At 45.9% G+C, this 21,903-nt stretch overlaps 1 protein-coding gene across 1 annotated transcript in view; it reads right to left on the bottom strand.

Annotated features, from left to right (window-relative positions):
* The window catches only part of GGT6 (gamma-glutamyltransferase 6), a 473,516-nt gene that overhangs the window by 367,931 nt on the left and 83,682 nt on the right, over positions 1 to 21,903 (bottom strand). The gene's annotated exons all lie outside the window — the stretch shown is intronic.

The raw sequence follows: 21,903 nt of genomic DNA on the forward strand, positions 1-21,903 counted from the left end.
TGGCTAGAGGCTTGTAGCACAGGGTTAATCTGCCCAATGTCCCCCTCTACATGTGATGCAGTGTTCACCCACCAGCAATCTTCTGTTCTGTGTCTACCTTTCATCAGTTTGCCAGTGGCGGAGGGGAGGTGCCCACGCCCACAAATGTATTCTCTTTTTATTGTGTATTTGGTTTCTTTATCCTTCCGCAGTATTGTTTTTGTGCCAAAGCACTGAGGTTTTGCCAGAAGGTGCACGAGTAGCTGGATGCAATTCTTACTCTGTAAATCCAAGCCCGAGCTCCTGCCGGGGCCACAGGGTGCCATTTCGTGGAGGTGGGAAAGGGCCTTCATTTTGCTCCCTGGTGGGTACACGGCCAGCGGCTCCCTGCTAGTAACTGTCTAGGTGTGCACAGCGGAGGTGAATGGATCATAAGAGCACACTGTATCTGGGGGCAGCACCTGGGTCTTGGTTGTTCATTAATGATTTCTGATGAAACTGGGAAAGACTCACCCCGTTCCCCCCCTCCCCCTCCCCCCCCCCCACCTTACCGAATAGAGACTAAAACTGGAAGCCTGCCTCCTCCTCGTGTGTTTTCTTATCCTGTCTACAATGGCATCGCTAAAGCAACCGCTCAGGAGGAGGGACCGGACATTGGGGCTTTACAATTCAGGGTATTGTAGAATTCTGTCTCTCAATAGGGCCAGATCCTACAGGGTTTCCTCTGGAGTGAGTTGGGAGTTGCTGAGCGTCTCAGATTGACCCAGTGTCCATTGGATCCAGTTGTAGCTGGTACAGCGCTCTCTCTTATAAGTTACTGGTGATGGAGAGTAAAACCTTTTTGGTGGCTTTTGCCTTGCCCTCTAGAAATGTGATTATTTCAGTCCTATGAACTCTTCAGTTTACAAACACTACAATGCATAACAAATGAGAACTGAACTGACAGCTGTCCAGTACTGGGCCATCTTGGACCATTTGCAATGCTTGGTCTCTGGACTAGTAAACGCAAACCCTACAAAGAGGCAGCGCATAGACCTACCTCTCTGTGACTGACTTCTCCAACTGCCTCAGCGCCCTCTTTACCTGAATTGTCTGTGGGGCATTTAATAATTTAATACAAATATTTTTTTCTGTTTTGAGGGCTTGAATTTAGGGTTCTTTCAACCAACTAGTTTACTTAAAGAAAAAAACACAATCGAGCCTTTGAACAAAGCAAATTTAAATGTGAACTTTCCACCCAGTGGGTAGCGTGTTTGTCCTTCAACCATAATTTCCTTTAAGTGATGTAATCTGTTTTCCATCAACACTTATGGCAAACATGGTTTGAGCGATCACGTGTCATTTGGAGCATTGGCTAGTGTTGGGATATTGTTTTTGATTCATGAGTTTGTGATTGTTACTGGTATTGCTCTTAAAGCGCAACTGTTCTTCTCATGACGCTACAGGATCTGCGCATCTTCAGTCCAAATCCTTCTGAGGCCCGAGGCGGGTCTGAGGGATGCGTACAGTGTTATCATTTAATAAATTAGCAATGGAATTGTTAAGAATGTCAATTATTCCCTATGAGGGTATTCTCTGCCTATGTAAATAACCATGATGCTACTTCTCCAAATAAAAATAGTTTGCTGTCCAAAAAGGGAGTTCTACCCGACCCTTCCACTATTCAAACCAACGAAATTAAGCAAGGAGCACTCCCTTCTCCTCACTGGATCTTCTCAGACTTGCTTCTTCACTCCAAAGTTCTCTTAGTAGGCTATTGTTTTTAAATTGTCCCTCTTTGCCTTATGTACCAGCTCTTGTAACTCCATCAGGAGGATTTGGGGTTTACCCTCCTTTTACCGTCTTATCCTTTGATCTGGCTGCTGTGCCTTTTGGATTCCTTGACCTGTGTTTTCTTAGCTGGGAGCGAGTTTCTTGTCGATTAATGTGCTTTCTCCTGAGGAGACAGCGTTTCTCCTTAATGAGCTCACTTAGCACTAGCAGGGTTCTCTTCTGATATTCTCCTCTCTGCACGTCTGGGTTTATGGTGTCATTTCCCCTTTTCCCAGGGTATTTGTAACCAATGCTTATGTTCTCTTTTATATGTTTATTCGTGAATCTCCTTCTCCCATTGTTACAATTCACGTGTTCATGTTTCTATTCAATGTCTCGTCAGTTTCACTGGGACAAGTTTTTTTTTTTGGATGTGTAATGATTCCCCGGCAGCCTTCCGTTTATCTGGGTTGGCAGGGAATTGTCCTTGGGGCTGGCACTTGCATACGGTCTCCTCTTTGGCTCCGTTTTGCTTTCTTGAACTCTCTGTCCACCACAAAGCTGTTGTAGTCTCGCCACCACCAGGACTTTTATTCTTGTCTCCTTGGCTCTCCAGTGCCTGATAACACTGCCTCCAGCATTTCACTCTCGTGTTCAGACCACTTCTGAAAGTCGCAGGCTCCGCGGCTCTCCTGGCACCACCTCTCTCAGCTGTCGGGGGACTTTTCCCCTGATCATGAGCTCTCTGATTGGCCTCTCCTCTCCGTGCCCTCCTTACCCAGTCTACTAGGCACAATGGGCGTTTCTCCTACAAGAGACTGCTTCTCTTTCTTGTTCGTGATTACATATTGTGGCTTTGTCTTCAGGCAAATCTCTGGCTTTCATACTGTTCTTTATTTCCGATAGTCCCATATATGACATTAAGGTGATGGCTTAGGGAGTTCCTCACTGGAGCCGGTGTCCTTGTCCCCAAAGGGGGAGTATCTCCCGATGAGGTCCCACTTGCCTCGACCCCTATTGAGGGTGTTGCAGAGTGGGTTCACTTCCCTAGCCTTACGGCCAGGGGGCTCCACCATGGGGAGAAGGAATTAATTCTCTGGTTTTGTCACACGCCCTGTAGGCGACCCCAGAGGGGGCACGACAGCTGTGACTAGGAGCGATTTGTGGACAGATGACCAGGTTGAGAAACGTTTGAGCCACAGTGTGTGATGGGAAAGCAGCTAATCACTTCCAGGAGACCCTGAAATACCCAGCACCGTTCTTCCAGTGTGGCATCCAGCATCGGCTTACTTAGGGGAAAGCTCTGCCACATTGTAGGCCCTTGACTGCCCCGTAAACCCCCTGAACACAGTGGTCCCCAGTGACAATCGCTCCCTTCCATTGGTCAATCTGAGGTTTTCGGGGTATGCCTTCGTCAATAAAATGTATGTGCGAGAATGACCCTTACTGTGGATGCTTAGGTGTTCTAGTGATTGTATCCAACACGGTTTAGAATCTCCTTTCCTCCTATGTCTATTCCCCTGCAGGGGATTTGGCCTGCGTCTCCCATGATGCTTTGCCATTGGATATGCTGGCTAGGGATTATGGGAGATGTAGGTGGGCTGAGGGTTGCCCACCACTGGAATTATTTTGGGAAATCTAAATAGAAATATGTGGGATGGCAAGTTCCATCCGTTTTGAGGTGTGTCCTGGCGGGCATGATGTACAGTCAGGGATTATTAGTACCTTTTTGTCTCCGGAGGGTCTCGGGGTCTTTGATAAAGTAGACGGCAGATGGTGCATTAGGCAGCTGAGCTATTACACCCGCTCAAGCGACCCTGCACAGCTGCACTCTTGGGGCACAGCTGGTTCGTTCTCAAGTGTGGTCACGTATACATTTGTATGTGATTAGAAGCTGCCCCTCCTTAATGCCAACAATGTACTTGGTGATTCTGATACTTACGATTCTCCTTTAAATGGTGACTACATGCTGTGTGCTTCCGGCCCAGGACTAGAAGTAATCACGTGTGCCCCGTTACATGTGGGGGAATCCCTGTCCTTTCTCTTCTGGTTTCTGCCTGTATAAATCATTAGATGACCAGTTTATTAGAATCATGGTTGCTTGCGTGGTTTCTGGCCTTGAGATTCCCATTTACACTTCTCCTCCCAAAGTGGTTTCTATGATGCTTTAAAATAATATTTTGCATATGGATGTTCCTGGTAGCACTGTTTGTCATACCTCATACGGGTATTCCGGGGCAGAAGTCTTGCGCTGTATTTCATAGGCAGTATGCTCTTGCATACTACCATGTAAGTATTCCAGAAAGCTATGTGGTTTTCCTGGTAGTCCTCCTAAGAGACCAGAACAGTGGCAGCTGTGGCACATTTCCATTCACTAGGAAGGGTTCTAGTAACTGTGGTGGTCTCCCTCTCAATGCATATGTGTGAATGTTTAGTGGACAGCGCATATATTTTCTGTGGAGTGTGCCAATTGGTCAGCATGGTTTGTTCTTCGGCTCAGCTGCCTTCGATCCATCTCTCTCCATTTTTTTGTGTATATGCGCCCTTCATATTCTTGGTCTAGTTTTGCTTTTTCGTTGCAGTTCACGTTCTGCGTAGTGTTCTTAAATGAGCTCTATTGGGTAGGGGTCCGGAGGTACAGCCATCCCAAGTGGTGTCATTCTCATTTACTCTTCGTCCCCCTCCCCAGTCTTCTCACGCTTTTCATAAGGCTCAATGGGGCAGCGGACTTGGTCTTTCCTTTTCTGCTTCATTTGATGAGAACAGCCTCTCCTTAGTCCTATCCACATTCTCCCTTGCAGCCATGGCCTTCTTTATCACTTCCAGCCTCCAGTTATGTGCCATTACTCGTTTTCACTCCACGGCTGCACTCCAACCCTCTCGGCGTCCTGTTCTGCACTTCTACCCCGGTTGTATCTCTGCCCATAGTCCCATCTTCCTGTGTTTGTTGTTTTACTGTCTCTTACTCTGTCATGTCTCTTGGCTTCCTTGTCCACAAATATCACAGTTTGTTCAAAAGACTCCCTGATTTAGAGGTCTTGTCCCCGAGCCCAGCCTGCACCCTTTGTCGCAGATTTCTGCACCGCTGCGGATGAGAATAAGTGAAGTTAGGTTGTCTATGCCTGAATGCTTCCCAGCCTACTCTCTGCAAGACCGCTCTATTCACTACAATGGCCATAATATCGCCTGGATGCAAGAAATGGCAGTATGCCTTCGATCAGAGAGTGAAGAGTCAAATCCATGTCCATGTTTTCAGGATCTCCTCACAAAATGGTTGAAAACACTAAAACTGTATGGACTTAATTACTTGGTGTTTTTTCTGAGAACCTGGTGTGCAGTTCTTGAGACTGCTCCTGGTGAGCCGTGACTAGATTTAGCAGTTTAATACCAGTGCTATGAGGCCTGTTTTTTTGCTACACTGGGTTTGCACATGATAGACTATTAATGTGACAACAAACTGATGGCAAATGCACCCTTGGTAAATTTGCCAATCTCTAATCTTCTATTCCCACCCTTATGGGGGGTGGGGTCAGTAGATATAGGGTCCATGAGCTGTGCAGCTCCTTTCCTGTATGTGCACAATGCCTGGGTCTACACTTTTCTCCCTCCCTTATCTAGAAATGCTGCCCAATACATAGTACATGTAAAATAATGTACACCTTAATCTTAGTGGTTAGTGTTTGGGCCGCACAATGCTGTATGTATGTTCTTACTGCTGCGCTGCTTCTCGGTTCCACTTTGGACAGCACCTCGGTGTGCACAACCACTGCGCGGTGGCGGCCGCGTTCATGGCAAGAGCACCGCTTTCTGTTGGTATTATACAGCAGGACCCGCATCATTGCATTGGGGCTCTAGTCTGTCCTGGCGGGTTGCAGTTCTAGCCCCAATACCACTACTCTCTGCCATGTCCATCTCTTGCTTTGCTCCGATAAGCGCTTCCCGCAGATTTAATTTTCTTTTGATATTTTTAATGCTTGGAGGCCAGTACAGTAAATGGATAACAAGGTAAGTACATGCATATGTAAATGGACGTGCTCAAACGGGTTTATGTTCCTTACCATACTATAATAGTCTTCATATTATTGGGCGATTCACATAATTTACTCTAGAGGTGTGGCCTGTGTATTAAAATGATTATAAGCAATAAATGGAGGGAATAACTCTTGTGGTACTTTCATTGCCAACTTGCGATGTTCACTTTTGTGAATGTTGTTTTTTGTATCTTAAGAGTGTTTAATAAAAGTTGATTTTTCAAACATGGAGAGCGCCTCTTTCTTTTGACGCTCAAATGGTGTAGCTTGCATTGCTTGACACGTGCAGTGACGCACATGGCTGCTTGCACTCACGGGGGAGCTGAACGCCATGTAGGATGTTGGGAGGCATTGGGGCTATGCTGGTTTACCGCTGCCTCCACTCGCAGTGGGTACACCCTCCAGACGAGTGACGCTGTTCCTCCTGATTCATGGCGTCCTATCGCACCTCATTGGGGATCTGCACTGTGTGGAAGTTCCTCCAGATATGAAGAAGAGGCCTCCAGCTCTTGCCTGGATTGGCTCTCTCCACATCACCTGAAGTCCCATGATATGCTGGCTCTGTTCGTGGGCATAACCCTGTTACTGCCACTTTTTTATCGAACCGCCCTGCTCGTAAAGAAGCCCATGTAGCCAACATTGTATCAAAGGGCTCACACTTGGGAGAGGGCACACACACGCACACATCAATGGAAGAGGGTGTCTTTGAACTCTATCAATAGCCGAAACATATAATCCATTGAGATGGCACATCACGTTGGCGTCTCTCAATTGATAGTCGGACTGAAGAAGCTGTAATCCCTCACACCCTACTGTGCACAGATCCCTGGAATTCCGCCACTCCTGCTGAGTACTTTAATGTGAGCAGAGAAGCATGACTGAGACGTTTAGGGATCTCCTCTGGATCCAATAGATCACGCACCAGCTTGCTTGATGTTCTGCATGATCCTGTTGGCAGGAACCAACTTGATCAGTGTTTTCATTTCTATGCTGTGGTTTCTGAAAGTGTGCTGCATAATGTCTGTGTGGCGTATATGGACCATCTGTGAAGGGAACCTGGAGAGTAGCAGGGCAGTGCCCCATGGAACGTCACCAAGGTGGTGGGTTGCATCAACACTGGGGTGTGCCGTGTGGTGCTAATGTGTGCCGCCTATATGGACCATCTGAAGGGAACCTGGAGAGTAGCAGAGCAGTGCCCCATGGAGGGACACCAAGGTGGTGGGGTTCATGAACACTGGGGGGGGGGGGTGCCGTGTGACACTGGGGTGTGGTACTAATGTGTGCCGCCTATATGGACCATCTGAAGGGAACCTGGAGAGTAGCAGAGCAGTGCTCCATGGAGGGTCACCAAGGTGGTGGGGTTCATGAACACGGGGGTGTGCCGTGTGACACTGGGGCGTGGTGCTAATGTGTGCTGCATAATGTATCTATATGGACCATCTGTGAAGGGAACCTGGAGAGTAGCAGAGCAGTGCTCCATGGAGGGCTGGAAACGGTAGGTAACGCAAAGCACCAAGGTGGGGGGGGGGGGGGAATCATGAACACAGTGGTGTGCCATGTGACACTGGGGCGTGGTGCTAAAGTGTGCCACATAGCTTGCACCTAATAATTTCCAATGGCCATCCTAGGTCTGTCTTCTTTGACCTTGGTGTGTTTAGTGCTGGTTGTTAGATTAGGAGGTACCCGCTAGTAGTCTCAATGTCTAAGAACATTGCCAAGTGCGGAAGATTGCCAAGCAATATGTGCCAATGCTACCCAGAGAAGAGTCCTGCCCCAGTAATGCGTGTTGGCAGTGCCACTAGAACATCTTTCCATGGTACTTGTCCCCAGCGACCATCATGAGGGATTCCTCAACAATATATTCCAGTGCTTCCCCCCCCCCCCCCCCCCTTTAGTTAGATGTGCCCAGTCCTGTCCAAATAGCTCCCAGCTTTGCCTGTGATTTAAAAATCTCATACTGATTGGCAACAAAGAAAGCAATGCACGTTAAGGCACCATTGCCACTTGTGTGGTCTTCAGGTGCATCTGTAGTGCAAAGACGGGACGGGACGGGACGGGAGGGGAGGGGAGGGTTGGGTGGTTGGTTAGTAATGTTGAGCGGGAAAGGAGCAAGCAAGCTTGGCAGCTTCAGTTCAGAAGCACTCTCTGCTGAGCATGAATGTTCTATTCAGAAGTTGGCCACCATGTGCTATTGTGCAAGATTGTGTGTGTTGTGAAGTGCATGTGGACTGCAGGGCTGTGGAGGTCTGGTTGCGTCAAGTCCAGAGATTGAGAGGTGTATGAAGAGGGGCGAGGTCATTAGTGTGGATTATTGGGGAGTGTCCTTAATCTATCCAGGTGCGCCACCACTCCCAACCCTGAAATCCACCCAAGTGCTCCACTCCCCAATCCAGAAATCAGTCCAGAGGCGTAACGTCTCCTCAGCCACCTCCTGAAAATCCATGGAAGTGCATCACATTTCCCACCTCTGAAAACCACTTGAGTGCTTCCGATTCCCTGACATCCATCCAAGTGCATCACAATTCCCACACCGGTTGTTTGTCAAGGTGCCTCACATTTCCTATCCCTGAAATTCATCAAACTGCATCACCAGAGGCAGTCGTGGTCTTTGTCATTAACCCCTAGTTGCCCTTTCTGGCTTGTACTTGAATTGTCACCTCGGGGGTAATGATTCCTAAGTTTCTCCAGAGTTCGTGAGGCTGTCCTGTTTCCTCCGTACAAGCCCGATCTCTAGCTAGGTGATGTGTTCAATGGTCTAAGGGGGAAACGCTGGGAACGGTTAATGGTCTCCCTCGATACCCTACAGCTGTTGTGTATTATCTACCTGCAGTGTCTGCTGCATTCCTCTTGTTCACTTGTTGGTCTTAGTGGGTGTATGCCTAGGATGAGGGTTTCCCTTCCTTTATTTTCTGTTCCCCGATTTACTTGCACTGCCTTCCCTGGGTTAATTGTATCAGGGCTAACAGCGTTTCTTGTGTATTAGTCCCTTTTTTGTTGGGGGTGTGGGGGGTGGTGTCTCTTAGGTTTTCTCTTCCTAATCTTGTCCTTCACTCCGCTATTCTTCGATGGTTAGTTTTCCTTTTTCCTTATTTGGCCGGTCATGAGGTGTGCGCACGCCGTTCTTGTTGTGTTCGGAGTTGAAGAGCCAGGTTTTAAGAAGTTTTCAGAATTTTGTATAGTCCTCCATAGTTCTTATATCCCTGCGAAGGGAGTTCCATAGTTTTGAGGCTAGGCAGGAGAAAGCGGATCACCCAGTTTTTTTTAAAATTTTTTCTTTGTGTATTGTTTGGGTTCTAGTCGGATGTCATTGCAGGATCCGGTTTGTAGACGGAAAAAGATTATTTTTAATACATTCCGCTCCCTGGCCGTGTATTGCTCTGTGGGTTAGGCACATTGTTTTGAGAGGGATTCTTTTCTTGAAAGGGAGCCAAAATAGCACCCTAGAGCTGGTGTGATGTGACCACCAAAAGTCTGGCTACCCGTTTTGTGTTCATTGCAATTTCCTTATTAGGTAGTTTGGTATTCCAATGCATGCTATTGATTATCCTGGACATGATGCCCAGTGTTTTGTGTGTGAATCAGCGGAATGGTAGAGTTTGTTTTTAATTATTTGTAGGTTATATGATATGGCATTTATAACGTGAGTACACATGTGTTTCAAGGCGCGCCAGGGCAAGGGAGGGGAACAAAGGGAGGACGGACATCGGTCCTACTAGGCCAGGTGTCATTCAGATGACGCAAGTGCATGGGAAAGGGGCAGAGACAGTGCAGTACATGGCAAAGATAACAATAAGTAAGTAGCTGCCAGCATGTGGCAAGTGCATGGCTAAGTGCAGACAGCAGGTGTCATGGGCTGGAAGGGGGACTGTAGGGATACAGAAACAGTTCCCAAGGGGTTGCCAGGAGGGCAGTGCAGGTGTGGGAGGGACCTGGTCCAAAGATCAGAAGATGCCCAGGTAGCCAGTGCAGTTCCAGTTACAGCTAGGAGGTCTGGAGAAGAGGAGAAAAGGCAGAAGCAAAGAGAAGGGTGTTGAGGTGCTTCTGCAACCGGAGATGATTCTCCTCAAGTTTGAGGGAGGCTGTTCCAGAGGAAGGCACCAGCTGAGGAAAGGGATCTACCACCAACTCATTGCTTGGAGAAGCGACTGACCCTGAGGGAGTTGGAGGCAGATGAGGGAAGAGCTCAAGAAGGAAGATATTTAGGAAGAGAGTTGAAGGTATAGAGGCCCCAGGCCACAGAAGGCCTTGCGGACAATGCAGTTGAACTTAATCCTTGCGGACACTGGGAGTCAGTGCAGAGATTTCAGTCCTGGAGAGAGATGATCCCTGGGCTTGAGGCCAAGGACAAGTCACACAGTCCTATTCTGGATAAGTTGCAGAGGGCGGAGAGTAGAAGTAGGAAGATTTAGAAAGAGGCTGTTGCAATAGTCCAGCCTAGAGAGAACCAGAGCCCTGGAGACAGTGAGCCTCTGGGGGAAGGTGAGGAAAGGGAGCATACCTCTCAAGAGGTGCAGCTGGTAGTGTAACTTCTTAGAGATGTCGGAGATGTGAGGAGAGGAGGAGAGTGTGGAGTCGAAGATGACCCCCCCCCACCCCTCCCCCCCCCAAGGTTTTTAGCCTTGCTGGTGGGAGCAGGAAGCGGGCCAAGAGAGGCCGGCCAGAGAGCTACATGGAAGGAGGGAACAGATGTGCCGATGAGGAGAATCTCAGTCTTACTGGCATTAAGGCAGAGGTCATTGGCGGCACACCACTCCTGGATAGCAGACAGACAGTCCAAGATGAGTGAGAGGAGGAGGCCGAGGGTAGCCTGAAAATGAGCTGGGTGTCATCCGCATAGCAATGAAAGTTGGGGCAGAGAGCGGCGATGCGGTGGGCAAGGAGTGACATGTATTGGTTGATCATTCAGGGAGAGTGGTTAGACCCCTGGGGGACACCACAGGTAGAGAAAAAGAGAGGAAGGACCCAAGTTGGACCTGAGAGGGTCTGTCAGAGAGGAAACTAGTCAGCCAGAGCCTGACCAGTGATACCCAGGTTATCATGGAGACGGTTGAGCAGGATGGCATGGTTGACGGTGTCAAAGACAAAAGAGAGATCTAGCAAAATGAGGATGCAGGGGGTGTTAGAGCCAAGGTTGGAGAGCAGGTCTTAACGGATGTTAAGGAGAGCAGTTTCTGTGCTTCTGGCAACTCTGAAGCCAGACTGATGGTCTTGAAGACAACCAACAGATTCAGTGTGGAGATTAAGCAAGGAGATGGCCAGTTTCTCCAGGAGTTTGCCCAGGAAGGGGGTGATGGAGATTGGGCGATAGTTAGCCGGGCAGGAGGGGTCGGCAGAGGGTTTCTTAAGAGGGTGCACAAGGGAGTGCGGAAGGGAGGTGGAAGAGGCACGTATGGATAACCGTATTAATGTATATGCCACTATAAAACATTTTAGGAGGCCGAGTCATTAAGGAAGTGGGCGAGTGTTATGATATATGCTACAGGTCCTGCAGCTTGAGAACTATCAGTCTCTCGTGAACTTGGGATCATACTCTGGGACTAGAAATCCATGAAAGGTGATTATAACCCCATTAATGGATGCATAGCAGCCTAGTGGCCCCTTGTCATGGGTAGCACTTTGGGACAGCATGGTTTTTGCACGTTTCATGCTGGTACTTGTATAATGCTACTTAAAAACAGGCGACTCTTGGGGACAGGTTTTATATTAAATGGTGAACCACGGTTTTCTCTGGTTCATTTGTGGTCAACCATGTATGACCATGGTTTGTGGTATGTCGCATTGTTTTGTAGAAACGTCACAGCGAAGACCACCACTCCTATTGGTGTATTTAAAACAAAACTGCTCAGCTAATTTTCAAAACTAAACTGTATTGGAAAGACAAAAGACAGAAGAATTCACTTTTATTTTTCTTATTTGTACATTTTATTCAAAAATACTTTGTTCATACAAGCAAAGATCAAAATACATATTTTTTCCATGTAGTGTTAATCTCAATCATTAATGATTCGTAGACATATCGTCCTTTTCCACAGAATTAAGTTAGCTGACATATTCTATTTCAGTCGTCATCCGACCACAAACCATTTCCAAATGATCTACGGTGACGCATCTGTGCAGTGCGGATTACCATATGCTTATACAAATCTATTTATGGCAACCAAACATTCACATTCAAGTAGCAGGTTCTTGGTGGTTTCCAGTATCTGTGCCGTAAATGTTTCATTTACAGTTAGATTTGTATATTTCTTTGTTTTACCGCCGTCAATTCTAGTGATTCGTTAAGATTGAGTTTAATTCAATTTATTTCAACAGTATGTTATTGATAAAATGAATATGAAGGAAATTATTTCTATCAAGTTGTGATTGAATATATAGACCACTGTTTACCTTCATTGCTAAATTCACCAACACACTTGTGATCCTATGCCTGGGTCATGTGCCTTGTCTTTTTCTTTAGTTAAAATAACCATATTTGGTATCTAGAACAACTGTGGAATCATAGGTGCTGCAAACGTGGGCGGCTGTTTCATAGACCTCCTTTTCAATTACTCTTCCTTTGAGACAGGAGGAAGGGCACTGAGAATTTACAATTAAAAGCGAATCGGTGGGATTAACACACTTTCAGCTTATCCACCTGTTGTAGAAGGGTATGGTGGTGAGGATCTTCAGACCACACCACCACCATGTTCTACATCTGGAAACCGGGTAGGCGGTGTTACGGAGAATTCTCAAGAATGTGCTAATGTCCCTTACCTTCTGAGACCCCCCCAGCCACTATGCTGGATTTCTGGGATTTGATTTTTTTACCTGAGAAGAGTGTGAGCCTTTTTTTTCCACTCTTCCTTGTATTTTGATGTGGGTTTTACTTTTTATGTTCTTTGGTTATGGAGTTTTAAAACCACTCCATAGGCATCATCTTTTCTGTGTGTCACACAGCACCCTCAGTGAAGTGGCACAGGGATGTCCTTCAGACTTCCCAAGGTTTAAATACCTTCTCTGGGACTGACTCCTGTCTCCCACAGCATGTAACATTAAATTGACTTTACTAGTCTCTTTAAATTTACAGGCCCAGCACACACTATCTTCCTATAGAGTGCTGGAGGGGTTGCCTAGCATCCCCTGAGTCTAAACACTCATGTACCAGTCAAATGTTATCCTTTCCCACTTTAAATGGCTGGTGGCAGTGATTTAGATCAAACTATCATGATTTTTCCCGACCGCGAACAATAGTAGCAAAAAATCGGGTCAGCCATGTTTTTCAATATGGCACCCAAGACCATCTATAAAAACAGACTCCTCTTTTTTTCACCATTTCTTTTAGGAAAGGTCCTTCTTGTGTTTGTCACTGTGCGCCAAACCAGGTTTGGTCCATTTGTTTATTGGCCTTTGGCGGGCTTCAGTGCTGAATCCCTCCTCTGGCGCCTGAGTGTCTGGGATTGACAGGATGTGAAGGAGGTACCCGAAACCGCCTGTGCTTAGTCTCCTAGGAGACCTGAATGCACTCTGGTGTGATTGGCCGGCTGGCTGTCCGGCAAGGACAGCCACCCTGCTGTGTGAGTGACAGCCAGGCTGGAATGATTGGGGGAAAACTGTTTAAAAGCAGGTCTCTGGGACTTGGAAAGCATAGTCAACCACTGGAACGAAAGAACCGAAGACGAGCTGAATGAAGGAAGAGGGCTGCTGCAACTCCTGGACAATTTGTGAAGCCCTGCTGCAGGTCCGAATTGCCTGAAACTCCATCGACTGAGAAGCCTTTCAAGGTTAACGTCTTCCCTTGAGTTTGGTGGGAACAACCAACTCGTAACCCTCCTGGACACCGTTCCTTCCTGGTCGAATTTTCTGCAGAGTGCTGTGGAAAACCAGATAGCCAGTGGGAAGGAGACCGGTTTGTGGTCTTTAAGGCACTCGCACTTTAAACCAACGTTTTGCCAAGCTTGTGGCCTCATCCCTGGGCAGTGCAGGAACCTTCAGACGTCCTCCTTGTTCCCACGACTGAAGCTCAGGAACAACAGAATCTGCTCAAACTGCCAGGAACAACTGCCTCAACTACAGCTCTTCTTCACTTTTAAGGTACTGTGCAAACGCGGTCCGGAAATCTTTTCGGCCATCGCAAAAGTTTGTGGAACTTTCCCAACTTCGAATGCTTGTCCTTCCCTAAACATTCGTCAAACTTTTTGCCTAGCCAAATGCTTCTAAAATCTGTGGCAAAGATTTAACCGTTTACTACCGTAACTGTGCTATGCTATACAAAGACTCTGAACCATTGACTTTGGCCCCGCCCTATGAACTGAATTGCTGGCTTTAGTTTACTGAAACCCTTTGCCCTGCCTATGAAAGTATTTGGGCTGTCTATTCTCATAACCTTGTCTTTTTAAGTATCTGAAGTGCCATTTTGCTCCCACTTCAGGGAAGCTGAACTTGTTCAGTAACTCATTGGTAGTGTATTTGTAGTATATTAGTGTCTGGTATTGAGCTGCTCTTGCTAGTGTAATATTTTCAAACTGACTGTGTAAATAAAGTTAAAAAATATACAAAGAAACCTTGAGTAAGTGTTTGTTTGAATCACTGCATTTGTTGACCCTATGTGTAACTTGTTCTACTGCTCACTCGAATCTTGAGATAAGTCTGGCTGCTCAGCCATCGCTACCATTTTACTGTGTAGTACAGGCTTGTACCAAAGGTGATATTGTGCTTACACTTGTAGTCTTAATTGCATGTATAGTTCCCAAAGGTTACTGCATGTGATTCTGCCTAACACTGGTGGGCACATTCACCAGTGCTTTCCAAGGAGTCCCAGGACCTGTGGCACTGGGCCGTTCATCAAGGCATGTTCTTCGTCCCGTTTCATCTAATGGGAGTCGACAGCATTGTGGACTTGCTCAGCAGGGAGCTGTGTTCTTGCCATGAGTGGGGAACTTCGCCAGGACCAGGTGGATTTTCTGTCCAGCAAAGCCCCAGATCAATCACTTCATGACAGCAGTGAACACCAAGTGCCAGAGGTTCCCTCAACTGAGAGGATGGTGGGGCGGGGGCACGTTCTTGTTCCCATGGGAGGGACGGTTCCTGTGTGCCTGCTCACTGTTTCCACTCTTTCGTGTGATGAACACACTCAGACAGTGCCACTGCAGGATAATACTCATTGATCAGGTGTGGCCGAGGCAAATCTGGTATCTGGACTCCTACCTCTGTCAGGGACCCCGTCTATCCAGCTGCTGCTGTCCCTGGACCCTCTCACCAGAGATGGGGAAGGGGGTGATTCTGCATCATGACCTGGAGTCTCTTAACCTTACGGCATATTCTTGCAGCCCTAGAGTTTGGAGGGTATGCTTTGCCTGCGGAATGTAAGGCCATCCTGGTCACAGCCTCATCAATGTTGAAGTGCTACGGACATAAATGGAAACGCTTCTCTGTGCGGTGCTGGACGCAGAAGATTACCTCCTCTGCGTATCACAGCTCTGCAGCTTCTACCATACTTGCTTTTCTTGGCCAAAGCAGGACTGGCTCATGCTCCTCAAGGTGCATCTTGCCGCCATATCCAGGTACACCAGGTCCCCAAGCAGACCCTTGCTGTGGTCTCACAGGCTCATCAAGCAGTTCCTCCAGGGACTCTTCAGGACTTTCCCGCTGGTGAAGGCCCCTGCACCTGCTTGGGGGCTCAATATTGAGCTAACTAAGCTCATGGGAGTGCCCTTTGAACCTATGCATCAGGTCCTGCTCAAGTTTCGCTTGTGAAAGACTGCTTTCCTCATGGCTATCGCCTCGGCCAGTAGGGCTGGGGAGATTCTGGCCCTGTCTTGAAAACAGCCTTATTTGTCTTTCGACGCTTCAAAGGTGGTACTGCATACACACCCGACCTTTATGCCAAAGGTACCGTTGGAATTCCACTTCAACAAACTTTTGGTGTTACATGTCTAATTACTGAATCTGTCGTTGCCAGCGGAAAGGGTCTTGCATTTGCTGGACGTTGCTCGTGCCTTGAGGTTTTTAAGTGGCACGAACAAAGACATTTTGGAAGATCTCTGTTGTTTGTCAACTTTGCACTTGTAATTCAAGGAAAAGCCTTGTTGATGGCTCTCGGGCTGCATCATGTACTGTCATCGACTGGCTTGCAGGCCACTGCCAGGCCGGCCAAGATCCCACTCCGCCAGGGCCATCGCAGCAACAACGGTGCTTCTCTATGGTGTGCCCCTGCTCAACATCTGCAGTGATGCTACATGGTCCATGCACCCCTTCACAAGGTTCTTCTGAGTCGACAGGGATTCCATGGAGGAGTCCCGAGATGGGCAAGTGGTGCTGCGTAACCTGCTTGTTTGAGGCAAATCTGCTGCAGAGGTGAGTGGTTTGCTTCTGTTGAGCCTTGCCACCTCCCGTGGCAGTGTATATTTACTGCTGTGTAATTGTTATTCATGAGCATGTGAATCCATGCCAGACCATATGCTGGAGAATGTTTAAGTTACTTACCTGCATCTATTGTTCTCCAGCATGCGTCTGCCATGGATTCACATGTGAACCCTCCAGCCTTCCCTTCTGTGGCTCTTCTTGGTTAATACTGCCACTTTTCGTGCTTACCAAATCTGAAGATGGCCGCCAGAGGTGGAGCTAAGTGAGGACTCATTGGATGGGGGCAGTATGGCCCAGAGAACTGTGATTGGTTTAGAGGTATAAGGTCCCTCGTATCAGCATGAATACTATACATATGACCCATTGCATAAGCTGTAATGTAACGACCAATTGCATAAGCTGTGATTATAGGACTGTCTGTAGTCAACAACTGCTACCATTCCTGTACCTCTGTAACTAAGCTCTTACAGGTAACAGCGCCTCCATGCCCCTGGGCTGTCTGCACGCTATATATATATATATATATATATATAATAAATATATATTATAAATAAATAAAACGGGCGAAATACAGTTTCGAAGTGAAAGTGAAACTGTTTTTCTTTTACCGAGGATTCCCAGCCTGATGACTGGGATTATTCATGAGCATGTGAATCCATGCCAGACCCCATGCTGGAGAACAATAGTTACAGGTAAGTAACTTAAACCATACTCCTAGTCCATAGTCTGCCCTCTTGCTGTCCCCTCCAAACCAAAGTATCCTTTAATTGCTAATATGTCTGCCGACCTTGGTGAACGAGAAGGACGTTGTGCTGGGTGAGGCTAGAGCCATATGCATACTGGACCTAATGTAAAAAAAAGTCTATTTTTCGATGCTACCAAAAAGTGCTCCAGTCCTGTCCCGAAAGACTAGATATCTTACAGTTATGGAGGAATGGGGACTATGGATTAGGAGTATGTTGGTCACTAATCTTTTCTGTTTACCTACTGTATTTTAAAAAGGCAACAGTTCTTCCCGTCTCAAAGAATACCAAACTCCTTGTCTGTGATCCTTCTAACTATTGGCCTAGCTCTCTTCTTCCTTATATCTACAAAATGATGTAGTCTAATTCATAAACTACTATTTCGTTACAATGACTCGCATCAGTTCTTTTCTCCACTTCATCAAGCTTTTGTGCAGGACTTTCCAATGAGACTGCTCTTCTGACTGTTTCTAACTCGATTTTGAATGCTTGTCCTCTTAAACCCAGTGCTCCGTTTTAGCTCCTCTACTGTTCTGCCTTTGTTACCCCACTTGCCACTTTAATTACAGAGTGCGGGTTCTCAAAGCTTTGCTTGGTGATGATGTGAGTCATTTGTTCTACAAGGGTGGGATCCCAACATATGAGCTTGTTCCAAAATTAGGAAAATTGGACAAATGCATAACCATGGTGTTGAAGTTGTAAACCTTCAACCCTTATGTGAAAAAAAGAACCTGTTGTTTATAGTGAATTAAGAAACCTCAAGATAAGCAAATTGTCTATGCAGTATAGAAGCTGGAAACAAATACAGTCTTCACTATTGCAATGTCTACTAAATACTGTGTTCTTTAATCAAATAATCTTTCACATTATTGGGATATGAAACATAAAACACAATACATATACCAAAATGATCTTAATAAAAACAGGAAGCCGAATTTGTACATTTAGCAATCTTGAACAACTCAAACAAAAAAGATGGTGTTCCGCACCATGTATATAGAACATCAGACGTAATTCTTCTATATAGTTGAGAATAAACCGAGTGGTGCTATGGACCACTTTCTGTCTAGCTTAAGAGTCAAATGAATCCAAATGCGGGTCCATGTGAGTCATTTGTGCAGCCTGCAAGGCAATGTTTTCTTACTCTGGCATGACATTTTCTTTTTTTTACTGACGTTGAGTTTTCTTATATGGGGGTTTTGTGTGATAAGGATTTGTTATTTCTGAAGCGCTTTCAACAAAAAAAGCACTTTACAGAGAACACATTTATATGGAATGGATCACCCAACTGAAGCTGGTACTCATTTCTTGACCTTAGAAGGATGAAAGGCTGGGGTTTGAACCTGCGACTTGCAGGTCACACTCCGATTGCAGCAGCTAACATTCAGCCTGCTGAGTTATCGTACCAGATAACAAGCCAGGGCAGGATTTCTGACTGTGGCATGGCTTATTTTTTCAACTGGCATTAAGGCAAAGTCACATAAAAAAATGGGGGACAACAGGTTTGTATACGCCACGGTCACACCTAGTTCAATAATTGAAAAATGTAAATTAAAAAAAGACTGGGTGTATAGCACATCTGTATGTTAGACCAGAAAAAACACTCCCAAATTGAACGACACAGGGAAAGAAAGAATTCAATTCTATCCCATCAATTATTAATCTGTCATCTTCATTAATATAAAACTAAGCAAGTGAAACATTGCTCATTGAACAACCACTATTTCATAAAATCAGTATGATATGATATTTATAACGCACTTAATACCGAGAGGTTTCTAAGTGTGGACCCGGGGATAGAACCTGTGTTGCTCTGTATCATCTTGCTTCCAAGGCGAGCGTGTTGCCGCTGAGCTATCCTTCTGAGACTACAAATTCTTTAACTGCCTCTAAAAAGTGATTAAGACTCCATCTAAAATATTAGGTGGGGAAGTCACATGGTGAATAAACCAAAGAAAGTCACACAGGAAAAATAAAATCCATCAGATAACACCCATTCAGTTAATCAGGATTCTGCACAATCACGATACATAAATGAAACAAAAAACATAATGAATACACCAATGTATAATTTGCAACCCCAGTTCCTACACACATCAGTAGGAAGCCTAATACAAGTAGTACAGGCCAATTACATCCCAACACGTTTCTTTCCTGTAACAAAATGTATTCATAAGTATTGGGAAATCCTGCAGGGCTGGTATATACTGGATGTCTTTCTGGTGTTAAATTGGTATTGCTTCACTATGTGGTCACTGAAATTAGTATTTTTTTTTTTTTTTTGGTCACCCACTTGCTTCATTAATAATCAATCGGGGGTGTCGGAAAAATATCATTTTCTCCTTAGTATGGCTGTTTTATCAATTCCAATCCCTGCCTTGGCTCAAAGAAGTGAAAGGTCTGAATGAACCCCTGTTACTTCTAAGCCTTGTTTTCTAAATGTGTCACGGGCATATACGTCTCAGCCGCATGATGTGTCCTAGTGTGTGGATATTAATCCCAATGCATGCACACTGAGCAGGCAAATGGCTCCAATCGCTTGTGTCGTACGCTCCATTGCTCTGATCACTCATCAGCCTGTACGAAGACCAGTGCAGCAAGTCAAAGCTAACTGTATGGGGGGGTGTGGGGGGTCCTTCTTCCCATGTATAGGGGTCCTTCCTGCACCCTCCTCCCATCAGACATCCATGGATTCTAATCTTTCAGGGAAAATAAGACACCTGGAAACTTTAAAACGTGTCTTTATTCCTTGGGACATGAGACACTCGAATGCATTTTTGCCTCCAACCCATCTTAAAATGTTCTAAGATTACACAACACTTGTATGCTAATTAGCACTTTGTGCAGGGTATGCTTTTGATAGGCCAATTTTAGTCAAAGGGCAAACATCCATTCATTTCCATTGGATACTTTATCACACGTGCACAACAATTCCACATTAGCATATCTGGCATCCACAGTTTTCTCTGATGCATGAACTTTATGTATGTATTTTATTTTTGTATAGCGCCGGTAGCCCGAAGGCATTAGGGCGCTTAAACTTACAAGACAACAGCTACATAAAAGACAATAAATAGCGGTTACTGCGGCCTTATGAGTGCCCCTGAGCACTACCATCCCCCAGTTCCTCATCTAAAGAGGTGTGTCTTCAGCTGCTTCCTGAAAACAAGATGATTTGCTTTGGACCTGAGAGTTTCAGGAGCGCTATTCCACAATTTAGGGTCCAGCACCAGAAAAGATCTGCCCAACCCGGATTTTAACTTGAACTTAGGTACATTCAGGAGACACTTTTCCCCCCGAGCGTAGACTTCTACAGGGAATGTAGGGCACTAAGCTCTTTTTCAAGTAGGCCGGGGCTGAGCCATAAAGGCACTTGTGTACCAGGCAAAGAGCCTTGAACTTTATGCGTTCCTCTACTGTAAGCCAATGCCTATTTTAGACTTGGCTGGACACAACCATGACAGTGCTCAACTCCTGCCAAGAACATTTCCAGGTGTCAATATCTGGTCCTTATCTGTTTGCTGAGGATATGCCAAGCATGTTTGGTGCTTAACACCATTGAAGAATGCATATATTCTTATTTGATGGTGCCAAAATAATACAGCTGCTCTCTGAAATTAGTTTGTATGATGCAATTTGTACCCTCTTCCATCCATAAGAACATAGATAAACATATCTAAGCTTCTATTAATTATCTGACCGAATCTGATTTCTATGCCAATTCCATTTTTATTACCTAACAACCCTCATTATCTCACTGTTCCTCTTGCTTGTCTCAAAACTCTTGGCATGGGTTCTAGTTCTCCACCCACCTGGCTCAGGACTGGAAACAATTTACATTTGAATATTCTTTTTAATATATTTTTGTCTTACACTGTGCCTATCTTCAAGGAGCTATATTCCTCATTTATTTAAGCATTTCTCACTTTGTATCCTTTATTCATAATTTATCCTTTTGCACAGCACTCTTCTTTTCTCATGTCAACTCATACCAAGTGTGTGCAGCGACGTGTGTACTTTTTACTTTTAATGCAGGAAATCTAATCATGATTTCTACAATGATGGACAGGAGAGTTAACTATTTGATCTGCCTATCATTTTATCTACATTCAGTTGAAAGGGGAGGTGTTGGCACCTCCTATACACAACAGGCGCATGTTCTTGTGGGAATATATTGGCAGCGCCAGCATGAACATGTTTTGTTATAGTATCATTAGTGGCATCATGGGCAAAGCAAACATGAGTATTTACTTATTTGGGAATACTGACATATATAGTTGCACCAGAAGGGACATATCTGGGCACAAGCAGTATAAAAATGCTTTTTACACTTGCAGAGTGCTCGCATACAAGGGGCAAAGGCATTATGAAAATGTTTGTAAATGTTCCTGTGTATTGTTGATGACTTGGCATGCAAATTGTTTATTTTGCCTTATCCTATAAAACTAATTTATAAACTGTGTGGCTTTTTACCTAATATATCACTGAAGGACCACTGCATATTTTTAACACCTTATGTAAACATCTTTCTCTGGGGCAGAGGGGGAGGACCCCTCTGAACCCCCCCCCCCCCCCCCCTGGTTGGTTCACTCTCCCTTGCTACCTCCTACAGGTTTGGTTGGGGGAAGAACAAGCCAGGCTCCCTCTGTGGGCTCGCCTGAGTGTGAGCCCTACTATATGGCTGACGGGAAATGGTGGGCTTCTTGTACATCCTTTGACAAACTGGCCTGCTCCCTGCTCCAAAGGCATTACCGGCTCCTGATCCAAACTAAGAAGAGCCCACGTCCACATCTAATCCTGCATCTTTATGGCCTCCAACAACACAGCCAAACTCTTTAAAATCTGCAAGGAGCTGGGCAACCTTGCTGCAGTCTCTACCTCTTCTGTTGCCTCCCAGGCCCTTTTGCACAGCCCTTGCCTTTTTTTTCATCTAAAAAAACCCAGGACATGTCCACCGTCCCATCCTCTTCTCCTCTACCTATGGCCCTCCTCCAGCTGCCCCATCCCACTTCCTCTTCCTTTTCTCCCCTGAGGAGGTTTCTAGACACATCGGATCT

Source organism: Ambystoma mexicanum, chromosome 6p (genome assembly GCF_040938575.1).
Source record: "Ambystoma mexicanum isolate Mex_15411 chromosome 6p, UKY_AmexF1_1, whole genome shotgun sequence".
Classification (NCBI taxonomy): Eukaryota; Metazoa; Chordata; class Amphibia; order Caudata; family Ambystomatidae; genus Ambystoma; species Ambystoma mexicanum.